Source organism: Centroberyx gerrardi, chromosome 9 (genome assembly GCF_048128805.1).
Source record: "Centroberyx gerrardi isolate f3 chromosome 9, fCenGer3.hap1.cur.20231027, whole genome shotgun sequence".
NCBI lineage: Eukaryota > Metazoa > Chordata > Actinopteri > Beryciformes > Berycidae > Centroberyx > Centroberyx gerrardi.
In genome coordinates, this window is record NC_136005.1 from 24385645 (window position 1) to 24412228 (window position 26584).

Below are 26584 nucleotides of genomic sequence, written 5' to 3' on the forward strand. Positions count from 1 at the left end.
AAACCAAGCTAACCAGGCAAGGGATGGAGAGGGAGCGAAGGAGGGATGGTTAAAGAGAGAAAGAAGGCTGTGTTGTTCAGAGTGCCCATGCATGCAACTTTCGCTTGGTTGCTCCTTTGCGATCTGCATGCATTCACAGTATATCTCTTCTCTCTCTCTCTCTCTCTCTCTCGTGAAATCTCTCTGTCGCTCTCTATCTCTGCTCTTTTACGGTCTGCATGTATTCACAGTTAATCTTGGTTACTGCTCTGCCTGCCTGCCACAGAGCATTGGCCATGGTTGGCTGGCTAACCGCAGCTACACAACATTAAAAAGGCAAGGCGTTCTTTTACATGGGACATGTTTATATGGATGCCGCTGTGTGTGTGTGTGTGTGTGTGTGTGTGTTTTATGCGGCACTCACTGATGACATTAAGAACTCTCCATCCATTCTAAGGTCAAGGGAGCGCATTGTTATTCACACACACACATACACTGACCTCCAAGATATGGCTGACCTGCATTAGGGTGCAGTGCCCCGGTAGTGTGTGTGTGTGTGTGTGTGTGTGTGTCAGCGTGACTTTCTTTGAGGTGCAAAGAGGTGAGTCATCCCATCTCGCATGCTGGTGGCTGTTAGAGGCGTTCATTGTAATGATGCCATGATGTGTGATTCACAAATCGTCGCATGTCTGGTGGAAACCTCGTATCTCCAAAATGTCAGCTTTTCAGGAACTAAGAAAAGCCGCCTTGTTTTCAGCTCGACCACCATGTGTTTTAGAGTTTATCCAATGGTTTTCAAAGGGTTTCATAAGACCAATAGAGTTTACTCATCCTATAGAGGAGCGTGTAATCCTTCAATTGGAGTTAAAACATAAAAATCAGCATGATTGGAGTGACGAGGTTTTCATCTGACAGCATAGAAATGATACATTTGTTTTGAACTGCTCCTTTAGTGAATCCCAAAGGATGAAGGCCATCTGTGTGAGAGAGACATTAGTGTGTCTACCAAGTCATGGATTCAGTTCCGTTGGCACATATGCTGTGTGTGTGTGTGTGTGGGTGTGTGGGTGTGTGTGTGTGTGTGACCTGCAATTGCTGCGATGTCGCTCTCGGGCGTTAGGAAAGCAAAGGAACAAAAACTCCGGCACGTCACAACAAACACAGGAATGACAACTCTCCTAAAACTTAAAAAAAAAAAGCAAAACAGGACTTGACATTTGAAGAATAGTCAAACTCTCCATCACTCACTCTTTGGTTTACATTACAGAATCCTGAAGCTGGATATTGGATGGTTAGATTTATGTTGACAGATAAGTGTGATACCTTTGTCTTTATAATGCAGCACTAAGACTATTTTTAATAGTTTATTTAGAGCTGTAAACCTGATGCCAGATTATCTGTCCACTACAAGATAAAACAAATTGTGTTGGGGTTAAATGGCATGAAGGCTGAGTTAGCCCAGTTTGTCCTGCAGTGGAAAACAGACCATTAGTGACCGAGCCTGGAGGTATTATTATACAGGAAAGGCTTAGAGGCTTAATCTGATGGAAAGTGTATTGAAGCTTTGTAGGCGCACGCACACACACACACGCACACACACACACACACACACATACATAACAGGGCCCACCCAGAATCAGTGGCCACTCCAGTGAGCATCTTAGGCTGGCTGATCTTTCATAGAGCAAAGTTACACACACACACACACACACACACACACACACACACACACACACACATAGACAGAGCACTTTGTCAACCGAACAACCAAACATGCCACGCTTTCTCCTCCCTCATCCCACACACACAGAACATTCATACACACTCTGTGAGATCAGGCCTTGTGCTCTGCGTTTGTGTGTGTCATGATGCTCACAATGATAATTCTACAGTGCTAATTTCTTATCCTTTATGCATCAGCTAAAGATAGCCGTCAGCTGATAAACAATACGGCACCAAACACATGACTCACTGCAGGATTATTACACACAAATGTCATAGAATGTGTGTGTGTGTTTGTGTGTGTGTGTGTCTTTGTTTCTATCTGTGAGTGCTTGGCTAGAGCAGCAAATTGCAGGTTGTTTTCTCACCATCCCAGAGTGGAGATGGGCCGCAATGTGTATTCTGTGTGTGCGTGCGTGTGCGTATGCGCGTGTGTGTGTGTGTGTGTGTGTGTGTGTGAGAGTTGGCCGGTGCCAGTCAATGCCAGTGTGTGCTCTATTGCGACTGGCCGGGTGCCCAGCGCTCCCACGTGGTTCATATTCTCCAGACTTTCACATCCACTGACTCCTACTAAGGCTTCTCTGAACCTGTAGCTTTGTCTGCGAATGCCTTTGTAGGCCCACACAATGTGAGCATGTGTGTTGTGGCGTGTGTGTGCGTGCCTGTGTGTGTGTGTGTGTGCTAATGTGTGCTAGGGAGTGTGTCTAATTGGGTGTGATTGCGTAAAGGGATGGAGGTGTTCAATTTTCACCAAACCAAAATAATCCACGACGACGGTATAAGCCGAAACAGAGCTAGAGAAGGAAAGAGTGTGAAGTGTATGTGTGTGTGTGTGTGTGTGTATGAGTGAGTCATGCAGAGCGTTTGACACGGAAACACTTGGTTGGATTTTGTATTGTTTTATCTCCACAGTATTCCTAGTAAAAAAAAAAGAATAAAAAGCTGATGTTCTTTCATTTAACAAGCGTCAGAGCCTGGGCTAAGGAGCTTTAGGGCTTCTTAGCTCCGCTATGGGAGGCAGCGGGACCGCCTGAAACTCTCTGTCTGTGTCAGTCAAAGAAGGCAAAAACTCTCACGGAGAACACACGCAGATACACGAGAGCCGGGAGTCAGCGTGCGCGAGAGCTCACGCGCACATTTGGTACACGCACCAGCGGAGCGAACGCCTAGGGATAGCACTACTAATCTCATTCTCTGTTGACACACTATTCCTCAGTTGCGCCACGCTTTCACAGCTCCCTCCCGCACCGCGTCGCCACTCGGCACCCTAAAGCTAGGAGCGTATCCCTTCCTATCAGTGTCAGCAGCAGGGTGAGTTCACGCTGGGCTAGCCGGAGGTGTGTGTTTCTCCCCGTCTAATCGAGGAGTCATTCTTCCCGTTCTGCGATACGTGCGGCGCCCTCAGCGCGGCTGCAGCGGGAGCCGCGGCTTCCCCGCGGACTGCACGGCTTCAAAAAAAATCCCAACAGGTTCGGGAAGGAAAGAGAATTTCACAACAAACGGCGGGAACGGCGCAGGATTTCGGAGGCAGTGGCTCAGCGGTCTTTGAACTGTTCCCCGAGGATCGCGGTGGGAAGAGCGATTCTTTTAATGAACTCGATTCTTTTGGGCTGGGAATCCATTCAGTCAGGACCGGTTCGTTCACCTTTGTTTTCTCATTTGCAACTGTACAGAGATCAGTCCAATTACACTGAACCGATTTGAAATTTTTGAATTCAGTTCCGTTGGCGAACAGATTTGCGTCATTCATTTCAAAATATCGTTAAATAAACAGTTGATTTGTGAATGGCCCCATCACTAATGAGGGATACAATTTTCTTCTAAAAGTCTTCACCTGACCCCAAATCTGTTTTTCCGGTTGCTGCTGTATAGGTAATTCCTAAAATTTCCCCTAATTTTAGACCGCTAAACTGCTCCTCTCATGTTCATTCTTGTCTTTTAATTCAGGTGCCAGAGAAGAGCAGAAAAACTACTGTAGCTGATAATTAACGACGCCAGTTCCTCCAGAATCTTTTGGGGATCCGTTTTAATCTTCCCTCAGCCTTCCCCTTGAGTGCCAGTCCAGACTCTGGGCAGCGCTGCAGCTGAACTGTCGCCGAGCCGCCTTGTTATCACAGTCACCGCGCGCTGTGTTTGCAAAGTCAATATAAGTCATCCGCGTATTTTTACACGCACTTTGGAAATGCCTTTTATCACGGGAGACGCGCTCGGCGTTCTGTTGTGTCGCCTGTCAAATGGAAACAGCATCGCTCCTATTTTCTTGTTAGTGAGGGAGGGAGTGACAGAGAAAACATCCTCTCCCTTGTTGTGACAGTAGCCTATTGGAAGACCAAACAAGCTTGACACGTCTTTGTTCACATCTACCAGCGCCACATCTGTCAGAGCGACGAGGGTGTGTCCCGCTGTGATGAGTTTCTCCAACTTTAGTTTACATTTTACAAAAGGGTGCGTTCGCTTTCACTGAACGCAACCGAGTTTTACAGCTGAATCATCTGGATAAACCTCTCCAACTTTTTCTCATGGGACCCAGATTTTCAAACAACCCACAAATGATATTGCTCATTATCATGCTATTTAAACAAATCACACCCTGCGTTTACTTTCAGATCTTCCTGTGACTTAACCTTTGGAAACCAATCCAGTCTTTCAGAAACTTATGCTGTACATAGAGCTGTTGTTGTTTGTGAACTCAACAATAGTTAGGTTCTCTTGTGTGTTGTTTCCACTGTGGGTGTGTGAGTGGGTGACTTTAGCGGGACAGGGGTCACTGAGGTTGGCCACAGCACATCGCTGAGGGGGTCCGGTGGAGGACAGAGGAACAATAGAGGCTGTAAGGCTCTCCCTTGTTCTTTGTTTACCGACTGGCGGGGAGATACGCTGGCTCGGTTTTCACTTTCTAGCCAAGCCATACATTCAAAATTCTCCACATTGCTATGAAAATTAATCACAAACAACTTTCTTCCATCTGTATTTGAGGTTAGGAGGCAGGCATGAGGTCTCCGGTGAGGTTGCCATGATTTACACAGCCAGCTTCTCAGGTAAAATTTATAGCGAGGGACCCGCGCTGCAGCTCGGCCGGAAGTAAAGAAACACAACCGGACGTTTCTCAGGGCGCACACTTGAGGAACAATGGCCGAGTCCATCCCAGCATTGTTTCCCCATATTGTATCCCCGATATCTGCGCTTTAATGGGTTCCTGGCATTAACAGGCAGGAAAAAACAGAGTCTGTCGTGAGAGGAGTGGAGAGTGCCGGAGGGAACATGGGACTTCCTTAATGGAACCCTCACCGTTAGATACTCCGCTCTGATTGGCTGGCTGCGGGAGGCAGGAACTTCCTGTAGGAGTCTTGTTGGAAACGACCACTCCCTGCAAAATGTAACTGTGAGGACTTGTTGTGTGTGAGCGTGTGTGTGTGCACGTGTATGATGGTTTGTGAGAGAGAGTGCTGTGTGTACTAAGCTTGAACTTTTAACTTTTTTTTTGAGTGAACATATGAGCATCCAAGGTGCTTGTGTGTGTGTATAAAAAATCTGGAATGTGGATACAGTGTAATGTATTCCCATGGGAGCTGGGTTGTGTTTTGACTGTGCAGAGCAGAGATGGTGAAACACACACGCACACACACACACATGCACACAGTGCCTGTGGCTTGCTGTTTACATTGCATCCTATTGCCGCTGCTGACAGCGTGAGTGACAGAGAGAGACTGTGGGTAAACCACAACTATGCGAGAGTATAGAGGACTGTGTTTGTCACTGTGGCTGCTGGACAATAGGGGAGAGTCTGAGGGATTTGGTGCAAACCTGTCTGCCTATCTGTCGTACAGTCAGTGGTTTTCAAATTCTGGGTTGGTACCCAAAATGGATCGCAGGCTTGTTTTTGGCGGGTCCCCACATAATAAGAGCGCTGCTGTGTTTTCTTTAGACTGTCTCCCGAGGCGTGACTAAACTGCTTAAATTTGGCTTCAAGGCTGAGAAACTTCAAGAGTGGCCTAAGTGATAGAATAGAATACAGCAGGTGCATTAAGATAGCGGCCTCCTTGTCAACATTTGGCCACTTTGGAAACCTTCCTTCTCTTTTTAAGGGTTTGAGAGATGCGTGCGCTCTAAAGACAAGTCCTATAACGTAGTAGGTTTGTCTCAGGTGTGCCGGTTCTAAAATCAGTGACAAAAAGAAATCAACCAGAACTCACATGCTGAAAAAAGACACCCAGAAGAGACCAACTGGACTGACATTTACTTACATAAATTGCAAAAACTTGGGCACTTTTTAAAGTTGTGTGACATTTTTGCACCTTATGTCAGTCAGTCTGTCTTTCTCACTCAGTCTCTGTGTCAATCTGTTTCTTAACCTGCCATTTCTGTCTCTCTCCCTTTCTGTAAATCTCTCATCTGCCTTTAAGCTGTCTCTCATCTGTTTCATTTGGTCAGTCAATTGTATCCAGACCTAGGAATATAAATAATTTCTTCTTCTTCCTCCTCAGAATATATCCAGGCTCGGGCTGGATGTATTTAAAGGTTATTTGTGCCTGTGTGAGCTGCTGGCACTGTGTATTTGTGGTGTAGTTCTGTTTGTGTGTGGGTGGATGGGCGAGTTGGTGAGTTTTTGAGGTGTTTTTCTTGACTTTGTCCTCTTTTCTGTTGTGGGATGTGCCATTAAAGAATGTCCCAAGTCCAAAATGTATTCCGAATTTATTCCAGTATTATTTTGCCCGGGTGTGTGTGTGTGTGGGCCTGTGTGCACCCGACCTGTGTACTGAGTGATGGTGTTTATGTCCGTCTCTTGTTCAAACACTAAGACATGCAAGTACTGTACTCCCCAATCGCATTCTCAGGACAACTCCAACACATGCTTTCTCTATCTAACAACTCCTCTTTCCTAATAAAAGTTTTATGGCTCCCATCTGCAAGACAGAAAATTGGCTTCATGGCTTTTTCTCTTGTCCTCTCTCTCTCTCTTTCTCACCCACACATGCACACACTCACATCTATTATCTCTCTGTCTCTCTGCTGATCTCTCTCTCTGTGTCTCTCTGCTGATCTCTCTCTCTCTCTCTCTCTCTCTCTCTCTCTCTCTCTCTCTCTCTCTCTCTCTCTCTCTCTCTCTCACTCACTCATTGGCATGACGTACATGTGCACATGTTGCCAAAGCATAGATTAAAACATAAATGAAATAGAAATAAGGTAAAATAAAATGAAATAAACTGCATATTAAAGCAGCATATTCTTCACATAAAATATCTCTGGATAATAGCAGTGATGATTACAAAAAATAATCATAAAATACTTGTGCTATCTAGTTTAAAAGAAGGGATTACAGATTACTCTCTCTCTCTCTCTCTCTCTCACACACACACACACACACACACACACACACTCATACAAACACACACACCTCTGCTGTTGCTTAGGGTGGTAATTGCTTTTCCGGGGGTTCAAGCCCACACATTGGAGCCCCCACTGGGAATCTGATGAGAGATTATGTGGAGGTAAAGAAGAAGAGCGGGAAGAAGGCAGAGATGAGGCGCAGATGAAAAGGGGAGGGAAAAAAGGGAGTAGATGAGGGAGAGAGAGAAGAAGGAAGGGAGAAGATGTCTGTATGAGAGAAAAAGAGAGCATTCATGCGTGTGTGTGTGTGTGTGTGCGTAGAGCTATTTGATGTTGTTCCCATCTTTCAAACTAGCTGTGGTGAGATAGACAGCGGTAATGGTTTGCATGAAGCTCAGGAATGCAGATCAACAGATGAATGCCCTGCCGCTGTATATCAGTGTGTGTGTGTGTGTGTGTGTGTGTGTGTGTGTGTGAGAGAGAGAGAGAGAGAGAGAGTATATGTGTGATGTCACGCCAGAGAGAGAGGAATACATTATACACAGGTATGCAGAGTTGGTATGCACTCACACACACACTCTCTCTCTCACACACACACACACACACCAGACACGTCCTCAGTTACAGGTGTTTTATAGCTTAAACAGGTCTCTTTCCTGTCTTTGCTCTGCTCCCTAGAGCCACACACACACACACACACACACACACACAGTTGCTTGTGAGCTACCAGGTGTATTCAGAGGTGTGTGTGCATGAGTGTGTATGCCCACATATGTTTGTCTCAGGACCTTTCTTGTGTGTGAGTCGCAGAGTGTTTGGCCTCAGTGGAGCTGCTGCTGCCTGACCGGGATTTAATGAGCCCTGAACTCTGTCTGCTGCTCCTCCACAAGCCGCTGTGCGAGTGTGTGTGTGTGTGTGTGTGTGTGTATTTCACTTTCTCACAGCTTCATGTCGCTTTTGGAGCTGTTAAAATAGCTTTTTTTCTCCCATCAGGGACTTGGTGGGCATTTCTGTATTTCAGAGTGTTTGCCCAATGCTTTCTATTCTTGCTTACACACAGAGTTGCGGTCGTTACAGTCAGGCCCAATCATCTAGAAAGAGTCCTGCCACTGAAATCAGCAAGTCCCCAACAGATCTCAATGCCTCCTGATTGAATGTGCAATGAGCTGACATTGCCAGCCAGCAAGGGAGTAAAAACTGAACCACAGAAGCATTAAAATCCAGATCCCAACGGTGCATCTATGAAAAATCCAAGCTTTGCTAAATTTATGTAGGTACGTGATCAAGGGTGTCTAATGTAGACACTGTTAGAATACATTTTCAAAAATCCATCAATTTTTAAAGGCAGTGTCAGATTAGCTCCATGCATCAGGAGTGGGTTTGGTCCTGATTGGCACTCCTCCCTGAACAACTGCTTAAATCCTTCAATCAGGCAGGATTGCAGCACTTGAACTGACACACCCACCTCGAGTGACTCCGCTCAGCAGGGCCGGATCATCAGGGAAGCCTCTATTGACTGTCAATCAGGGCCCGGCGCCTGTGACCGTTCTGCGTGTCACAACCAATTCAACTCAAGGAATATTCGATTAGCAAAACTACATCCGTTCATTTGAAAGTATGTTATTTTTATCCTGAGACAGTAAGTATGAAAACAAATTAATGAGAAGTGAATTATTTGGGACGTTTACGGATCCATATCACAGTGGGTAACACTGTGGCAAAGCTCAGTGTCTTGAGGACTGGTTAATTTGAGTCGTTTTTTTAAGGCACACCGAGACATAATGCAGCAATAAACCTTGAGCAATTTGATTTGCTGCAGCTGTAGAAGAGGCTGTGCCCTTCTTTCTTTAAAATGCCCTTGATAGAATGTGACATAATTAGACCAGTTTGTATATTCAGGAAAGCTGTTTTCGTACGACTGTCCGTGTTTCCCTTTTATGTCTCTTTTATATGATGATGCAGTCTTGGTTATAAGCACCGCTGGAACAGCATGGACCCATGCAGGCTGTTTCCTGTATCATCCAGCCCTCCTACTGTCTCAATAAAGACAACAACAAGACAATAGACCTCATCCATCACACCACCCTGTGAACAATGTTGAGTTTAAATGCATTGTTGAGGACATTTGCTTAATTTCCTACCTAGGCGATCAAGTGTGTGAACAAACAATTATGACATTCATGAGCTGTGGAAAAGGCCAATTATGAACATCTTTTAAGAAAGCATAAGAAATAATAGTAGATTGTGATAGGCTATCAGATTATAATTTTTTGAGATTATGAGATTTGCCCTACAGCTTCTTCTTAACAGAACCATGTTGGTGCCAGAACCTGCTATTACAGAGTGTGTCTTGGTACTTCGGCGGACTAAGGGGTCACGCCATGCTCTCTTGATGTTTGAATTCACCTCACAGACTGTTTGGCATGTCATCCCCTCTTTCACGTTCTCTTTTCCCCTCTCTTTCTCCTACATCTCATAGCATTAAACAGAAATGGCATAAAATATTTCCAAAAATGAACTTGCATAATCCTCATCCTTATGCGAGCCACCCCAGGCCCAGAAGCACCATCATTTCTTTTTAAAAATGTTTTCTAAGAAATTAAATAAGTGTGTGTGCATGTATGTGAATGTATACCATAGCAACCAATTTGGTACAGACCAGATAAAAAGTTTAGACCAGATAGAAAATTTTCTCAAAAGCTTTCAAAACCAGAACTAAAATTTAGTTCTGGATACAATTGGTTTTGTGTGATATTTGCACCAGTAGGCCATCAGATGGAAACCTTTAGTTTCAATCCAGAATACTAACAATAAAGAACTAAATTCAAAATATATTTTCTGACCAAATATACAAAAACTGTAACAAACCATTTCCACACTTGTACATGACTGGCCCTCCTATCTTTCACTGTATGCGGCCCCCGCGGGTCCAGAAGTTGCTGACACAGTGCCGTTATCTCCCCGTTCTCCCCGGTAACTAAAATCCACAGACAGCTCTCCATGTCAGCCAATCAGATAACAGATAGCCCCTTACTTCCATTCAGCACTGCACGCCTTTCATCCTGCTAGAAAGCATTTTGCTAGACAGATAGGATCCTACTCGCACTTTACTGTATGCTGGATCACAAGAACGGAGAGAATGGAGGGAGAGGAAGAAGGGAGAAAGAAGTAGAGAGATGATCCTATGCTGAATGCGCTATGTGCTAGATCTTAAGGATGGAGAGACAAAGGGATGAACGGAGGTGAGAAGGGAGAGAGAGAGAGAGAGAGATACTGTATGCAAGATCTGAATGAGAGAGAGATGGAGGAGAGGAGGGAGGGAGCAAGGGGGGAGAGAAGGATCTCAAGGAGGGAGGGATGAAGAAGGGAGGTATGGAGACGGATAGAGAGCAAGGGAGAAAGTGTATGCCTGGTCTGAAGGAGGGAGGGATGACGGGAGGAAGAAAAGAGAGAAAGTGAGAGACAGACAGAAAATCCATGCCTTTCACAACCCTCTTTCAACTCATTTCTCGTATGTCAGGTACAGGCAGGCCTGGTAGAGAGAGATAGAGTGAGTGTGAGAGATAGAGAGAAAGAGAGAGAGAGAGAATGTCAGCAGAGCATTCCAGACCTCTGTTTTCCCCGCTATCTATCTTTCTGCCTGTATGTCTGCCTCCCCATCAGATATTTCTATCAGTCAGCAGCGGGTTCCTGAAACACTGAGGCGCCTCTTTCTGCAACCGGCAAATCAGACGCAGAGAGATGGAGGGAGAGAGGGAGGGAGGAAGAGATTGGAGAGGGGGGGGGGGGGGGGGGAGCAAGTAGGAAGGAAGATATGAGAGGAAGCAGAGATGGGCGGATTCATTAATAGAACAGGGATGAGGAAAAGGAGCGAGAGAGCATCTGCACCCCCCCCACTGATATATTTCTGGCATCTTGAAATGAGGGTTTGGATTGCGCCGGTGTATTGATTCTGTGGAGTACATTCAGGTTTGATTGCACCACATTCACATTTCCTTCGCCAACATCAGTGTTTTGATGAACCTCTGGTCTTCTGAGCCCCGGACCAAGCCACAGAGTAAATGAGTTTGCTCGACCTCCTCACCGCTAGGTTTTACCGCACATTTAGAACGGACAGAAAACGCATTCCCGTTTGAATCAGCCTGCTTTTGTCAGTAGTCAGTCCTAATTAGACTCACTTTACCCATCAAGTGCAATGAATGTTCAGGACTTTGGCATTGGTGCAGAGACGTACTGACAGCTTAGAGTGTCATAGTGCATACTGATGCACATCTACATGGACAGCAGGACATGTAGTGCAAAGGTACAGTGCATGACATTCAATAGACATTACACTATACACATCATTCCACAAATTCAATATCCAGCATTCTTTGCATACAGTTTGGATGCAGCTGTGCATTGGTGCAAGTGTAAGGAAGTTATACTGAATGCAATGAGGATTATGAGCCTACATTCATGAGATTGAATATTGTCATGTGTCAGATTAATACACAGCATTGTGAAAACGTAGCGGTGCAGCATTGTGCGAAAAATCCATTAATAAAAATGTAATTCTATGATAACACCATAAGGCCTAAATACAACTTACTCCGGTCCTGCTGTGCGGTCCACGCCATCCCCCTTCCCCATGTGGATCGCTTAAGCCGTCACACGCTTTGCCAGCCTGCGTTGTGGCGTACAGACACACACACACACATGCGCCACTAGTGACCCACTGACGCTTTGTTTTGTGTGTGGTGATGCCGCTGCGTTGCATTGTCTGCAGCTGACTAAGCCGCTTCAAATCTCTCCGCGCGACCCAACAATCTGGCCACGACCCAGAATCCCAGATTTGTCCCGAACCGCTTCAGTTAGGACTGTGCCAGCTGCGGTTTAATACGTATATGGAGGGAAATAACTAGCCTGAGTAACGAACCCAATTTTCCACTATAGGGTCAGGCAGATGGTTAGTGTGGTTAGTGCATCGTGTGGTTATGTGAATAAGAATTTTACCTGCGCAGGACATGAGGGTTGAATGGATCCTTTTCGCTCGTAGTTTGTTGTCCCGTATCTGAGCATTCGGCTGTTTTGCACACTTATCTGGCGTAGCATCGTAGGTGGCCATCTGTTTGTTTACTGTGGGAAGATGTAGGCAAGGCTATCGGGACAAACTGCTTCTCTCCGTCTCTTTTATCTGCCGCTAGATTTATGGTCTCAGGTTGGCTACTTTTAATCCTCTGTGAACATTGTGTGTGTAAGTGTGTGCTCGTCGCTCTGCTTTATCAACATTGAAAACATGCCTCTCCCTCTTCCTCACTCCCTAGCTTTCACATCACGCACACACACACACACACACACACACACATTTCTCCCTACCAAATGGGTTGAGAGAGGTTCGTCAAAAACAGCGCTTTCCTAGCTCTTCCTGGCTCTTAAGGTTATTTTTATCTTACATGCTCGTAAGCTATGTGTCTCCTCTTTTACCTCTGTCCCTCGGTGACTTCACTCTTCCTTTCAGATCTCTCTCTCTCTCTCTCTCTCTCTTTCTATCCATCCATTCATCAGGGCTGCAGTAAATGGCAGTGGCAGCGGCTGGGTCAGAGGCAACAGAGGAGAGGCTCTGGGTGAAAGGGAGACGCAGGGAGAGGAGGGAGGAAAGAGACCAGAGCTCAGTTTTCATCATATACACACACGCATATAAACACACATTCAGCTCTCCTCATGTTGGCCTGAATTCATGTGTTCCTGTGTGATTCCCTGACACTGAGACAGTGCGCATGCAATCCATGCGTTCCGGTGCCTGATGAAATTTAGATCGCTCGGATTGATGAGCTTTAGCGTTGTCTAAATGTGAAGGCTTTCTAAATGTAAAAGATGTGCCATTTGCTAAAAATCCGAATCCATTCTGTCATTATGGTGACGGCGCCTCAAAATAACCAGGAGAAGTCAGTTACCAAGAAACCGTGACGGTGCATGTTAGATCTCTCTATGTGTCAGTGTGTGTGTGGGTGTGTGCATACATTCTGCCATTGAGCACCAGTATGTGAGTATGTTTCTGTTTGAACGCATACACACACACACACACACACACACAGACTATGGCAGCCACATAAACCTACAGCACATTGTCAGTGGCTTTGGTTCAATTTTATGGCATGTTATGAATTGAAAGTACAAAGCCGATCATTAGGGCAACCGTCTGTAATGGCAACAAACAGGTGCCTTTTCTTGTTATTCTGCTAATATGAGAATGCTTTGCCATCATTTATTTGCCATATAATGAGGAAATCCTACCGGCAGCATCTTGATTGAATTGGTGGTGAATTGAATGCGGTGCTGCTGAGTCGGGGCAGATGTCCCCACGCCGAAGCCCGCTTGACTTTTGACTCGCGGCCTTATGAGGCGTTTACCATGGTGGTGAATGGGGAGAGAATAAGCTGACAGGCAGAAAGAGCCCTCCTTCGATGGGATTAGCGCAGTGGCAGACAGGGACTAGTGCTTTAGATTGATTAAAGTGTAATCCTGCAGGATAATCATGCCTCCTGATGTGACGTGTGGCTAGCTAGCACCCTGTCTCACACAGCGCTCCCTCTCTGGCACACACACACGTAAACACACACACACATTTGTACCCCCTCCTCTCTCTCTCTCTCTCTCTCTCTCTCTCATTCTCTCTCTCTCTCTGGCTCTCCCTCTCTGTCCCATTCGTTCTTTCCCCGCTTTCTTATCATGTTTTTCCTTGACTGCAGGTGCTTGGCAAAGGTCAAGAGGGACGCAGAAGTGATGGAAAAGAAAAGAAATAACACTCCAGCTGCAGTGTCATCTGTCAGTCATCTTGGATGTATTAGGAAGGTTTAATGGATGGTGTCCAGCTTACAGTAGCACCTTAGATAGTGGAAAACTAGATTTCCTTTTTCCATGTTAGTTAGAGAGAGAGAGAGAGAGAGAGAGAGAGAGTACCCAACGATATGACTTACTGACAATGGCTTGAATGCTGCATTTGTCTTACCTTATTGCAATTAAGGAATATTTTTGGCATTGTCTATCACTTTGGGCATCTTTTTCAGTGTGGAAACTCTATAGGGCAACATGTAGATAAGCGGGCCAAGGTGTGTACTTCCAACGTTGTCGGTCCGAGTCTGAGTTGTCTGTCCGAGTTTGGCCCCTGACTTTCACTCCCATATTTTATACCACCACTCTCCGCTATGTACTGTCTGATGAAATGCTAGAGAAATATATCTTTTGTAAGTTCAACGATGTCCTTCTCAGAAAGTTATCTGGTGGCCATTGAATCTTTATGGGAGGACGGACTGACATTGTCCCTGTTAGAACCCTGGGACCTGGGGCTGAAACCAACAAAGATAATACAGAATGAATGCTGGCTGTGTGGCGAGTCACGACTGTTAAAAAACATCAGTAAATGACCAACTCAGGTGAAGAGTGTTATAAATATAATGCATACGTCCTAATAGCCGGACCACAGTAAGATGGTCATTGTTACGGTCCGACGACACACTGAATTGTGTCCATTTTTCCGCACTGGTTTCCTGGGATGTGTGATTCATGGGAACATAGTTTTCCTGCGAGGGGGTGCTGACAGTATGGAACCTTGGTCCAGCACAAGGGCAGCTATCAGTGGATCCTGGTCCCAGCACAGGCATTATCAGGATGGGAAAGGAAAGCTCTGTGTGTGAACTCGGGGTATGGGAACTTGCTGGCAGCCCGACAGAGGAAAAAGGCTGTTTATTTTAAGTTTGTATAACACAGCCATGGTCTGGAAGAATATATAATATGGGCAACGGTGCATTTGTCATGTTGAGAGGGAAATTAAAATGTGGTTATGGTGGGATTTGTGGTGACTGTGCGGTTGAGCTGGGGGTATGGGAACACAGCAGCAGCCCATAACAGAAGAACTAGGCCTTTTTATTTATACTATCTCCACACTACTTATTCTAGCAATTATACTGTGGGCTGTATAAGATGGAGGCAACAAAAGCAAGAGGAAAGCAAGTGGATAGTGAGAGAATAACAAAGAACAAAGAGTGGTAGTGCATACTGGCAATTAGGAGAGAAAAAGCAAGCTGGAAATATAATGACAACTCGCTGGCAGCCGTAATACAAGACCTGGGCTGTTTATTTCAACTTTTTACCATACAGACATACTGGATGATTTCGCAATGTTTCATTTTTTGAGGTATGATGTTTTAAAAGGCCCCTTTTTTTCATCTCACCTGCACAAACCGCTATTTTTTTCTCTTCTCTTTGTGCTTTAATATTTCATAACATTGCAGCAACTCAAGTGGCAACTTCTTATCCTTGCAAATGTATAAGGCAGAGGTGAGGGAGAGAAAAGGACATTAATTTGGAGAAAAAAACGGAGAACAAAGATACAAGTTAATGTGTACCGGTAATGAGGCGAGAAAGAGATGCGGTTGACCCCGATTCTGCAGCTATTTTCTGATCATCAGCGAATAAAAACCCTCTTAGGCCGTGTTTTGCTACCATATGGAGGCACGTCAACATATGTACTGATGACACTTTAGTGTTTTATAATCCTGGTGATTACAGATAAATCAAGTAGGCCTGTGAGACTGTAACTGTCCATCCTGGTGCAGCTCGTGTCCTGAATTTCTCCCTCTCTCTCTCTCAATAATTTTCTATTTTTTCTCTTTCTGAATCATCTTTCCCTCTTTGAATTTCTCCAAATCTTTTTGAATCTTTCCTTTTTCAAGTTTTTCTCTCGTCTCTTTCTCTGAATGATACGCTGAATGGCTCTTTCTCCCTCTCTCGGACACACCAGCCTCCCACACAGACAGAGTTCATCTGCAGCCATCTGCACTGTAGGTCTCCATCTGCTCTCCCAGCCTCCTGATAATGGCCTCAACGTTGCTCACTGCTTTCTATGAAGAGGAGGACGGCTTAAACTTTTTGACTAAATCTTTTTTTTTTTTTTTCATCACTCACCGTGTGTGATACAACAGAGGATTAAGTAACAGATGGTTTTCTCACATCACCATCATACTGAGAAGAGAGAAGAGAAGAGAAGAGAAGAGAAGAGAAGAGGAGTCTAGGTGATTGTTATGATTGATTTGAAGGACAGTTCAGGCAAGAAACTAGTTCTCTTTCACACAGGCTTCACCCTCTAACAGGGCTCTGATGCTTACCCACTCATATATTCAACCAGTTCAGCCAATGAGGATGAGCCTATTCAAACCTATGGATGGTAACTAGGATTGTAACTCTAGTTCTATGATCACAGGCGGAGCCCTCAAACGAATCACCCTGTCGCTCCATGAGTCGCTGAAGACGTGGTGGATGAAGAGCGAGGGGCCGCTCATAATTTATAGAGTGATGCTCCATAGGTTTGAATAGGCTCATCCTGATTGGCTGAGTACATGCATGCAAATTTGAGTGTGCTGAGGCAAATATATGAGTGGTTAAGCATAAGAGCCCTGTTAGAGGGCTCCGCCTGTGATCATAGCAGTAGAGTTACAATGCGTAACTATCATTTCACTACAAGTAATTAAGATAGTAGTTTAACTACATTTCGCTCAGCTGGTAGCTCATACATTCAAATTTGAATAGTGTCATTTTGAGGTGTCATTAACTACCAACTACTTATTTCTCATGTCTTAATTCAACCTCCTTTGACCCCCCCACCCCTTCCCTTTGTTTCCTTCATCCTGACTGCTGTGAAAGCCCAGCAGTCTAACTACTGTTTCTAAGTAACTTTAGTTAAGAAAACTATATTCCTCCCAAGGGCAGTTCTGCTGTACTTCAACTTCTTCCAGCATGAAGTAACTTGTAAAACTAGACTTTCAAAGTAGCTTCTCCCACACGGCCAGGTCGACCCTTTCACGCTGACGGCCGGCCCACGTATTTCCCAGGTCACTGTTCCGGTGTGAAAGGGGTATGAGGCGGGGAACAGCGTGAAGTTGTCACGGTTTTGTGGCCACAGTGGGGAAATGGTGAGAGAGAGCCAGAGCGAGAGAGAGAGCGGAGGCATAAAGCAGACAGGTTAGAGAAAACAAGGCCAAGTGTGTACTCAGTCCAGCAGCTATAATAAGAGAGGCAGGAAACAACCATGGCTCTCTTCCACCTAGGGAAGAGAGAGAGTGTGTGTTTGTGTGTGTGTGTGCGTGTGTGTGTGTATGTGCACGGTCGTGGCCCTTTGAAGAGCAGGGGAACCCCAGTGAGGTGACCGGCTCCCACAGTCCTCAGCTTTGCCAGCTTCCTGTTTGTGGCTCCTCTTGCCTGAACCCTATGATCATAACCATACAGAATGTTCTTTGACACACAGAAAACCATCCAGAATATTTTGCCCTGGTTATACCTCACTTTCTCTTTCACATCTTTTTTTTGCATATTCCTCTCACATTATGTCCGTTAATGTCGCTTTCTATCACTCTTCTTTTTGCCCTTTCTTTTGTACACACTTCCATCAGCTTAAGGTTGAAGAAGTGGAAAGGTCACCAGTTCAGATACCCAAGCCTGTAGGGAAATGCTGTTTGCAGGAATGAGTAACGCTCTGTCCTCCCTCGCCAACTGCCATTGACTTGCCCTTGAGCTAGGAACTTAAATGCCAGCGGCGCCAGTGGAGCTGCTCAGTGGCCCAGTAGTAGAAGGCTGTGGTTGTACTGGGCAGCTCCCAGGTGGAAATGTTTGGAACTGTATGAATGTTAAACAGGGGCGGTGTTGGGAAAAAAAACATACATGCTCAGCAAAACCCTTCCCTTGATACATGAAGGTTAAAAAACCCTATTCTAGTCTGTCTCTTGGTTATAAACTGCTTTCTACGCTTTCATATTCTCTATGGCTCTCTTTGCTGTCACACTTGCTTCGCTCTCTGTCACGCATGCACACACGTGTTATCTCTAATAGGGCCGGGTGATGGGACACATACATTGGGGATCGGTGATGGACTGAATCCATAATCGGTGGAAATTCAAGGGATTTTCGCCCATTTAAATGATCTTGATCTTTGGTAACTTAAAATGGAGCCTATAGTGCAGGAAGACACTCAGATGGGGAGGCACATGCGTGAGCAAAATTATGCTCAAGTTGACTCAAAATGTGTTCAGAGCCAGCACAGACGGGAGCCTAAACACTGCCAACATTTCACAGAGCTTTTGGCTGGTTTTGTGCCATTTGAGGCTCTTGTGCTACTGCCTCCTATTGGGAATGTACTGCGACCTGATATTTGTTTATAATTGAAAGTGTATAAATGCCCTTTCCTTGTGTATTAAAGCTATGTTTCAATTCAGGTCATCGCTCCTACACAGTGCACAGTGTGTGTGTGTGTGTGCCTATCACCCAACTCCAACGTACATTCTTATTAGTTCTACATCTAATTCAATACAAGAATGACTCTGGAACACACTTCCTCACATCCCATTTTTCTCCCTTCTACTCCTTTTATAAAGCTCTGAACTGCCTCAAAGCATCGGTCTAGCCAGCCAGCCAGCCTTTTGTTCTAGTATTCCTTCTACTGCCTGGTCAAAGTCTATGGTTTTAAATTGGCTTCCTTCAGGCCAAACCATGTTGTGTTCTCTCCATTTGAGGATTTTCTCGCTGTCACTGTGTGTGTGTGTGTGTGTGTGTGTGTGTGTGTGAATGTGCTGTAGACTGACCCAGTGCCTGTGTCCTGATCTGACACTGGCCTTCTTCAACAGAGTTTTACTACTCATGTGAAACCAATTTCAGCGGTATGTTTTATGCAGAGTTCGAGCCCCACGCTGCACCTGTTCTGCATCACTGTTGCAAGATTTTCCCAAGTATTTCATTTTGGGGTGGAGCAACAGTGCAGAGGCTGTGCAGCAAGCATGGAAGAAGTGGCTGAAAAAGGAGACTCAAGTTGACTATTGTATTTCTGCTAGTAGAGTAGACTAAGAGTACAAAACATTTCCAGTCCGTTTCAGACTTTTTCTTTTTCATAATTATTATTTCCAGCTGCAATGAAAACAAAACCTGTGATTCTGTTTTTGCAGCCCCTTAATAATCTCACAAAGCACATACAAAGCAGAAACTCTGAGCCTGTGTGTGTGTATGTGTGTCTCTGTGTGTGTGTGTGTGTGTGTGTGTGTGTGTGTGTGTGTGTGTGTGAAAGAGAGAGCGAGAGAGAGAATCTTCCTCCTTTGTCCTGCAGCGAGCGTAAATACACCCATTTCATTTCACCAGGGAGCAGTTCAAGGCTATTTAAAGAAGCTGGTAATTTGGGACGCTTGGAAACAAAACGACGCTAAAAGAACAGTGTTTTCTCCCTGTCTGTCTGCCTCTCTCTCATTCTCTCTCTTTCTCTCTCTCTCTCTGGTTTAGACTGGGTGATATGGATATCTCTGCGGTTGAGGTGTGGGAGGAGGGATTGGAGGTTGTAGGCTTCTATCTTTTTCCTCTGTGACGGAGAAAGAAGAATTAGGGTATGAAGAGGACTGTGAGATTTCTTCAATTAATTATGCTGCACAGTTGCAGCGTAAGCCACTTTTTCAGCATTAATAGGGTCTGAAAAGGACAAGAACAACTGGGATGTGAAGTTTTCACCATGGCCTTCAAAGTGTGCGTGTGTGTGTGCATGTGTGTATTTTTGTGTTTGAGTGCATCCATCTGGACAGTACCCATCTTTGTGTCGACCTATAACCTTTATACTTGTGCTTTGTACTTGAACTTCCCATGCACTCTTTGATGTATGTGTGTGTGTGCGTGTGTGTGTGTGTGTGTGTTGGATGAGTGTGTTTATATTCCAACTGTACTGGGCTATATTTATCATGACATTAAGATAGATAGTGAGACAATGGAGACCTTTCTACCTCTCCCTCTCTCTGATCTTGGGTCTTTTTCTCTCTCTGTATCCCTCTTTCTGTCTCTGTCTCTTCTGTCTGTCCTCTACTTTCCATTTTTCTTCCCAAGGATAGATGAGGAAAATCTTCCAAAGAAAGGACATTTTGATGGCCCTCCAAAGAAGAGGCAATGTTTGAGATTTAGGGCTTATTCTTAGGATTAAGTTAAGAAGTTAAGAAGTTAAGAAGAAGGAATGGCATCTAACATTAAAGGTGCGACATCTAACATTTTGACATTAATAAATCATTGTCACATTGATTTTGAGACACTAGTATTATAATAATCGTAGACAAACAAGACCATCACTGAGAATATTGTCAGCCTCTGCTGGCCCCAAAACCGTATCGGATTTTGTGGGAAATCTGCTGGATCGCTTTACGGCACAACACAGGAAGAGGGTGCTGTTCTTCCAGTGCAAATGGAGCGAAATCTTGCAGAGTTTCTCACAATGGCAGATGGTGGAAGGAGTGAAAGGCTGATGGACAAATCACTTCCAACATGTTCATCCTCTTCAGCAAAGCAGAAGAGAAAACCTTTGACCAAAGAAGCAAAGATCCTCGAAGCAACAGGGGTTTATGGGAAATGTGGTTTTAATTTTGAGACCCACTAGCACAAACAATTCCACTGGGCCACTGAGACAGAGGCTACCAATCATCTCAACCATGATCTAATTTGTGTAATGGTAATTATACCAAGGTATCACAATTATGTTGACAATGATATATTGATGTTTAAAAATGCTACACATAGGACCTTTAATGTAAGGCAACAGAATGTCCTCATGGGTATCTTGTGTATCTTGAGTGTGTGTGTTTGTGTTTTGTGTGTGTGTGTGTGTGTGTGTGTGTGTAGAAGCCCAGAGATTAGTCACATGACCACTGCGGTCGATAATTAACCAAGATTCCATCATTGGCGGAAATGATGTCTAACCTCACTCCTCTGAGAGAATGTGTGCGTGTGTGTGTGTGTGTGTGTGAGAAAGAAAGAGACAGAGACAGAGGGAAAGTGACCTTGGCAACCCTTTCTTTTTCTCTGTCTTATTTCTCCTTGAAGGAAAGAGCGGGAGGGGTAAGGAGAGGAGTGGGAGAAGGATTTCATTTGATATCTCTCCCCAGCTCAGGGAATACTCTCTCCTTCCTCTCTCAGTCCGGCTGTCTGTCTGTGTGTCTTCTCCTCGGTTAACAGCGTCTGGGGGAGGCAGAATAATAGCCGTCCTTGGAATTAATTGCTTGGCCCTTCCTCTCCGTTCACATGGAATCCGCACACGATCCACTCGTGGATAATTTTATTGGATTGATCGCTGGTGTGTCGGCGACCTCTGTGAAACCTCGAATCGCAATCAAGCCGAGATTAGCGCATTAAAATGACAATATAATAGCCCTAATAACCGCTTTCCCTAGCCTCCTGTGAGCTGCTTTTCCACTTTAGGAAAACAAATGCAGCACAAGCGTTTCGGGGTGGACTTGAAACTACTTCCAAACTTCTTCTGAGTGCCTCCATTCATTTTTGAGTATGTCTAACTGAACTCACAGCACAGAGATAGCAGCCCACCAGCTGTATCACACACTGGCGGATCGATCGGCGGATCAGTCTTCCTCTCTCTCTCTCCTTGTAGCTGTGTGCAGGAGACAGATTAGATAGGAGGCCGGACTAAACTCACTAAAGCTGGGCTGCTCTGTGGTATAACAGGCAACACCGTGCACTTGTGATGCTGTGTGTCTCTGCGCTATCCAATAAAGCAGAAATACCTGAAAAAATGATAAGAATAACTCCAGCTATGAGCGCTTCAGCTGCCTGCTTGTGGAAGTAGGGAATGAAAGACGCTCCCTACAGGGCCGTGAGCTTTAACTGTACAAAAGGAGAGACGAGGAGGCATGATAAAAATAAAAGGACAGATCAGAAGGAGCAAGAGAGAGAGAAAGACAAAGAGAGAGCGAGAGAAGACAATACTGTTGGACTGGCAGTGAATGAGAGGGGAGGAAGCCAGGATGGCTGAGCCTGCAAGCAGTGGGTCAGAAGGAATGTGCCTGTGCGTGTTTGTGTGTGTGTGTGTGTGTGTGATGGTGTGTATACATGTGCATGGTTGTGTGTATGTCCGCAGGCAGAATGATAAAAGTGGTTATTTTGGTATCTTTCTGTTCTGGCCCTTTTCATCATTCATGCATTTTTAGACCAATCTGGAATCAGAGAAAAACACCACCTGTGCCACCAAGGCTGACCCTCTTTTAGCTTTTCATTTCGGGTTGAAAATATTATGTTCCTCTTTCAAAATGATTCATTAAGCTCTTGATACAATGACGGACAGCACTTGTCAGCTGAACATGAGTTAATTATGTATTTTAAAACCATAAGTGATTAGTCTATTTGACGTTACAATGTATTGAAGCAGAGTCTTAGCCTTCATGAATCTATGTGTTAATAGTCATAATTGATCAAACAGACTTTGATCAAGCAGCAGGAGTTGCGGAAACAATGGGAGAACAGTTAAATCACAATGACTTTGAAAATGTATAATTTTTTTTTAGCATACTGGGGCCAGATAGTTGTTTATATGATGTAATTTCATTTGGAATAAGACTGAACTGAATCAGATTATAGGCTGTGTGTCGCCTAAATGTAGTCACTGTGTTTGGTTCATGGTTTAAACTGATGGGATATTTAACTTGTCATATTAAAAGAAACACTCAAGTCATTCTACCTGTTGAGGACAATGACACATTCTACTTGTCCCTCTTGGTTGTATAGTTTTAGCTTAGTTCTATATATTTTCAAAACTCAAAATGAGTTCAATGGAAAGTGACAAATTTGTGTGAAAAGTGTCTGTCATAAGAGGCTCGACTTTTGTTAAAGAACTTTGACTGAATTTCGACTCCACCTTGAGTTTGGAGAGTGGCAGAGGGAAAGCCGAAAGCTGAAATAATTTGAATTCTTTTACCGCAGTTCCATCTGCTGTTGAAGACGACGTTGTCAGATTTTACCATCATCTCTCATCAAAAATGAATGATATCCGCTTTGCTGTCTATTATCTAACGGCGCAAAAACGACTGCAGCTTCACTGGAGACATCTCTCGCGGCTTGGAGAGGACATAAAGAATGGCAATGAGAGAAAAAGAGACAGGTCTATCCCACTGCGACCTCTAAAAAGGTGCAGTCACTTCCGTTTCATATTGAGCTGAATGCAGAGGCGCTTTTATACTTTAACAAGGGAATTCATTTCATTTGGTCTTGGATAAAGTAAGTTTTGACGCTGCGTTAAGCGGCTACATCATCTATCTCCCACACATGCATACGCACACACACTCACATACACACAACTTCAGGCTGGTGTTCAGCTTTTTTTTTAAAAATCTGTCACCATTTTTAATAGTTTCGATAGCTCCGCTTCTTGATAACCTCATCAATCATCCCGAATCCAATGTTGCCCCTGTTCTCGTAATATGTAAATCTCATTGGCATTGGCCCGATGTTTAATAGTTGTTTTTCCCAGCTGTCAGAGAACACCTGCCCCTCAGGCTGTCGCAGACAATGGAGGAGTGTATTTACACATCTGCCATCCATCCATCATCACCTCCCCGCTGATGTCCAACACCCTTGTGCCCATAGGACAGAGGGTGTCGCTACCACAAATCGAATACATCCACCTTATTTACTGTATATCAAAGGGGAAATGAGAGTGAAATAACTGTTTACTTCCCCCCAGACACCCCCTAAAAACTCCCCAGTGTTTCTACCTCCACAAATGTTGTCTTTTCAGCAATAAAATAGTGGCTTCATTATCTAATTGACACCTATGCATTCCTGGAGTGGTGGGTCGAGTTTTGAATGCGTTATCACAGTGATCCGTCACGTAATAAACCACATAAACTGTGAATTCACATTTAAAAAAATGGAAATATTCCAAAACGGATGATACGAGGTACAATCCCCTGACCCACGCCTGCTTCAGCTCAGCTCAGCAAGATGCAAGAAGTGATGGATTGTGCCACAGTCGCAGCCGAGTGGAAAATCAATTTTCCCCTGAGAAAACTTTTCTCTTACATATATTATCATATTTCACGCTTCGCGACACAGACTGAGATGTGTTATTTTCAGATTTTCGATTTCGCTCACGGCAAAAGCAGCAACGGGCCGATGATTAAAAAAAGTGGGAGTTGGTTAACGAGGTGAGAGAAAAAAAAAGGACTTCAAAGACACAGCCGGGTGGCACTGAGTTGGGAAAGAGTAAGTACCCAAACAGCTTTTTCTGCTCATTAGGAGGGAGAGAGAGAAAGAGAGGGAGAGAAAAAGGAAGAGAAAGAGAGAGAGGGAAACTTGGGCTTAATTAACTTTTTTACACTTCTGAAAGGGGTCATACCTGTATTTTAGCTTAGAAAAGATGGTCTGAAATCATTTTAGCTCTTTAGTAATACGAAACTTGATGTGGTCATCTGGCCAGTTCTCTCAGATCAGGTTAAATCATAATGACGTTTATACTGCTAAATGACATAACTAGGAATCGCAGATCAGAAGTCCTAATTTTAGAAGTTTTATACATGTGGGCCCTCATTTTCTCTAATGTCCCTAAGTCATATATGTGCTGAACACATTCATTACGACATACTAGTCCTCTTGTCATGTGGGTGCCCTCCAGAAATAGGTCTGTTTTAAACCATACTTTAAAAGCATACGCGCAAGCACATGTGTTACGATCCTAATGAAATCCGATTGTGCTGCTGATTGCTTATTAGAGCCGCTGCTGAGGGGCTGCCGCAGTTTGTCAGTAACGCATTGTTGGATGGTCGTACTGGGGTTTGCTCATCTGTTTGTGCTTTTCCATTCCAACATTGCTACCTTTTCTCTGATGTGTCTCTATGTGTATGTGTGTGTATGTGAGAAATTGGCAGTAATTCAGAGAAACAAAAAAGAAAAAATAATTCAGAGAGAGATTCAGGACACGGCCTGCACCAGTATGGACAGTTACAGTCTCACAGATCTACTTGATTTCTCTGTAATCAGCAGGATTATAAAGCACTAAATGGGTGGGAGTGTCACCAGTACATATGTTGACATGCCTCCATATGGTAACACATGCAGAATATGGACTAAGAGGGCTCTTAGATGACTCCTAGATGACCAGAAAATAGCTGCAGAATCGGGGTCAACCACATTAAACCACATGACTGAAGTGGTATTCATCTCTCTTGATTTATCTCTAGTAATTACCAGTATGCATTAACTGCTGCATTTTCTCTGTCTTATACGGAGAGAGAGAGAGAGAGAGAGAGAGAGAGAGAGTGTCCCTTAATCACAGAGTTTGTGTATTTCCTTAATCCAAACCAGTAATGGGGAAATTAGAATAATCTGGCTGCAAAAGAATCACAAAACTGTTCACTGAAGAGAAAAACATTGTAAACATTTTGAGAAAGTTCACAAAGATCCTCCATTAAAAGGTTTAAATTGCAATCTGATGAAATAAATCCAAGAGTGTAATCAGCTATGGCATCAAAACATCAACAACTCCCCACACATTCCAATATCATCTTAGGAACTGGTAATAAACCATAAATCTTTAAAAATGCTTTCGGCCCTGACAGCATCAGGAATGAGATGCTGCGATGAGAAACTGCGGAGCTGCCAAGACACAGAACTCAAACTGTTCAACCTGGTTCTGACATCTGGAGGCAAGGGTTTGTTTCCTCATTATATAAATGTGGAGACAGATTGGACCCTAATTATTTCATAGGCATCTGTCTGAGCATTACTCTAGGAGAGGTATTTTGTAGCATCTTAAATAAACGATTATTATCCTCCCTTGAAGGAAGAACACAAGGTGAACACAGACAGACTACAACCTACGCTCATTAATTGAAAATGTGTACCAAATGAAAACCATTGGACATAATTTGATCAATGTATTCAGAAAATAAATATCTTTCCCTAACAAATAGTTACTGGTTAACAACAATTGAGAAAAAAGAGGTGTAAGACAGGGGTGTAGTTTAAGACCTACACAGTTTACTAGTTAACTAATCTGCAGGTCCAAGTTTCTCCTCTATGTCGATGACCTGATGCTGCTGCCAGACACAACCAAGGGTCTACAGCAGTGTCTGGATCTGCTGAGTAAACTTTAAAAAGACTAAGATTATAGTTGTTCAAGGAAAGCCCAGATGTTAGGAACACAGATACCAGTTCCACTGCTATGCACTACTCTAGAGCAAACCATGAGAACGTTTACAGGCACACCAATACGGCAAATTCTGGGAGTCATCAGCTTAAGGCAGTGTTTCGATTACAGTGTTTACATGGATCTAAGTAAAGCGATTTCTCTAACAACAGTCAGTCTAACACTTGCAGCTTCACTAAACTGCACCACGTTGTTTGCTTTGTAAATACAACATCTATCTACCAAACTATCTACCAGAAACACAGAGATGGTTTTGGTACCAATCGTCACATATTGGGTAAGCTGACCAATGGGCCAAACTCCCTTGTCCTTTAAAGATGACCAATGGAGTTTTGGGCCACTAGTAGCGCTAGTGAGCAAAGTGGGTCCCTGTGCAACAACAAAAACACTCATTACATAGTTTTTCATACATGCAGACGAGGACATACGAACACGCCACATCACAGAGGTGACGTAGTACACAATATTGTGTAGAGAGCGAGGACTTTAAGGCCCGTGAACCGTTGTTTTCCCTCTCTGTTCACTCAGTAACCATGTTGGCAGAAGAAAGAGACACAACTGAGTTTGGCAGAGCAA

The 26584-nt window shown here is 44.2% G+C and overlaps 1 protein-coding gene across 1 annotated transcript in view; it reads left to right on the forward strand.

Moving 5' to 3' along the window:
• The window catches only part of kank4 (KN motif and ankyrin repeat domains 4), a 73128-nt gene that overhangs the window by 886 nt on the left and 45658 nt on the right, over positions 1-26584 (forward strand). The gene's annotated exons all lie outside the window — the stretch shown is intronic.